A 2,580-nucleotide genomic window follows, 5' to 3' on the forward strand; every position below is an offset into this window, starting at 1 on the left:
CCTGCCTCTGCCTCCCAAAGTGCTGGGATTACAGGCAGGTGCATGCCACCACGCCTGGCTAATTTTTGTATTTTTAGTAGAGACAGGGTTTCACCATGCTTCCCAGGCTGGTCGTGAGCTCCTGGACTCAAGCAAACCTCCTGCCTCTGCCTCCCAAAGTGCTGGGATTACAGGCATGAGCCACCCACCACGCCCAGCCTGGGCATGTGTACTTGCTAAGCAATAGGGAATTGCTAATTAGGTTGGAGCTGAGTCAATCAGGATCTGCCCAAGAGTACTGTAATTTACTCCACAGATGAAGGGGGAGGTTAAGACCAGCAGCAGGGAAAACCAGTCACCAAATGAAAGAGAAGTAACCAGGGTAGGGGCATGACGTAAGGAAAGAAAGGGTGGGACATGCCACAAGACAGGAACATTCCCTGAGCAATCCATGGGTAGAGAAGAGCCACAGTCTATTCTGGGCTCCACATTTAGGTGGCCAAGAGATGCTGTATTTTAAGGAAATAAAGCAAAGTTGTTTTGTTGGTGGGGAAAGAAATTTGCGGCAGGCCAGGCATGGTGCTCACTTCCGTAATCCCAGCACTTTGAGAAGCCAGGGTGGGTGGATGGCTTGAGCCCAGGAGTTCGAGACCAACATGGACAATAAGTCGAGACCCCGTCTATACAAAAACAATTTTTTAAAAAAATTAGCCGGGTGTGGTGGCATGGGCCTGTAGTCCCAGCTACTTGGAAGGCTGTGCTGGGGAGGATCGCTTGAGCCAGGAGGTCGAGGCTGCCCGTGATGGCGCCACGGCATTCCAGCCTGGGTGACAGAAGGAGACCCTTTCTCAAGAAAAATAAACTTAAAAACAGAAATTGGGGCCGGGAGCAGTGGCTCACACTTGTAATCCCAGCACTTTGGGAGGCGAAGTGGGCGTATCACTTGAGGTCAGGAATTAAGAGACAAGCCTGGCCAATATGGTGAAACCCCGTCTCTACTACAAATACAAAAATTAGCCGGATGTGCTTGCTTGAACCCGGGAGATGGAGGTTGCAGTGAGCCGAGATAGTGCCACTGCACTCCAGCCTGGGCGACAGAGCGAGACTGTCTCAAAAAAAAAGAGAGAGAGACAGAGAAACATAAATTGGGGCAATTTGAATCCGTTAACACACAAAATTTTCGAGAAACCGGGCTGGACAGGATCTAAAAACTCAAAACAGGATCCGGCGGGGTTTTCCCCGCCCAAAGTGGGTGGCCATGACCGCTGAGGCGCCAGAAGCGGATGAACTTGAAAGGTGACAGCAGGGAACTCACAACCCAGACACGCCACGTATACCCATTTACCCTCAACTGTCCCCGGGCAGGCTTTCCACCCCGGAGTTTATTCCCACCTGGGGACTCCTATTTCCAAAACAAAGTCTTTTTTTCTTTTTTTGAGGCAGAATCTCGCACTGTCACCCAGGCTGGAGTGCAGTGTCGCCATCTCGGCTCACTGTAACCTCTGCCTCCCTGGTTCAAGCGATTCTCGTGCCTCAGCCTCCCGCGTAGCTAGGACTACAGGCGCCCGCCACCACGCTTGGCTTTTTTTTTTTTTTTTTTTTTTTTTTGGTAGAGACGGAGTTTCACCATGTTGGCCAGGCTTGTCTCGAACTCCTGACCTCAAGTGATCTGCCCTCCTTGGTCTCTCCTGAAGTGGTGAGATTACAAGAGCCACCGCGCCCGGCCTTCCAAAAGAAAGTCTTATGTGCCCCAAATCTCAGAATCCCGAATCCCGTAAAAAGTAGACCAAGAAGAAAGTAAACTGGGAAAGGGGTCAAGTCCCTCGGACCCAAAGAAACCCCTGAAAACTGGAAGCTCCGACTTCTCCCACCCAGGCCCCAGACCCCAGCGTCACGCCCTCGTCCCTCTCCAAATGGCCCCAGGCCGCCGCGGGGTCTATTCGGACGGACTGACGGACTCCAAGTGGGACTCGGAGCGCCGTCGGCCATGACAGCCCCTCCCAGAAGCGGGCCCCGAGCCCCGCGCGCCAACGGCCGGCCCACCCCTAGCGCATGCGCTCCGGTCCCCAACGGCCAACACACAGCACTCTAACACACCAACCGCCCCGCCCCCCCTCGTCTCGCGACCCTTTCTCCTCCTCCCCTTAGCTCCCAACGTCTCCCCTAGTCCTCTCGCTCTCAGGTCAGACGTCCCCACACCGCTGCCCCGCGCCCGGGATCCGCCGCTCACCTGGCTCCCCGTTCTTCTCCGCGTGCTGCTAAGAGAGGCTTCTAACCGGTTTTCCGCCGGGCGCTCAGACACGAGCTGCTGCGCTTCCTGCCTCTTGCGTCGGGCTGCTGCTCTGCTCACTGGACCGCTGCCTTTTCATTCAAGAGAGGCTGAAGCAGTGATTGGGCCCTGTGGAAGGGACTGGGACATTATTGGCGGAGACGGGAAGAAAGAGGGCCTGCCTTACGCCTCGCGTTCATTGGTCAATCTAAAAGTAGGCGCGCCCCAGTGAGCCGACAGACTGGGGCCGGCAGCGCGCGGTCTCGTGATCTGGGTGTGGTGCTCGGTGGGTGCCGCCATGTTTAGTACTGATAACTGAAGACCAGATGGTT

At 55.2% G+C, this 2,580-nt stretch overlaps 1 protein-coding gene across 1 annotated transcript in view; it reads right to left on the reverse strand.

Moving 5' to 3' along the window:
* DDX39A (DEAD (Asp-Glu-Ala-Asp) box polypeptide 39A) overlaps positions 1-2,321 on the reverse strand; it is an 8,799-nt gene extending 6,478 nt beyond the window's left edge. The window contains exon 1 of the mRNA XM_011953207.1: positions 2,210-2,321. The gene's annotated coding sequence lies outside the window, so the exon portion shown is untranslated. The remainder of the gene's footprint in view (positions 1-2,209) is intronic.
* Positions 2,322-2,580: the final 259 nt, after the last annotated feature.

The sequence above is a fragment of the Colobus angolensis genome, unplaced genomic scaffold, assembly GCF_000951035.1.
Source record: "Colobus angolensis palliatus isolate OR3802 unplaced genomic scaffold, Cang.pa_1.0 Scaffold36, whole genome shotgun sequence".
In the NCBI taxonomy this organism is placed as follows: Eukaryota; Metazoa; Chordata; class Mammalia; order Primates; family Cercopithecidae; genus Colobus; species Colobus angolensis.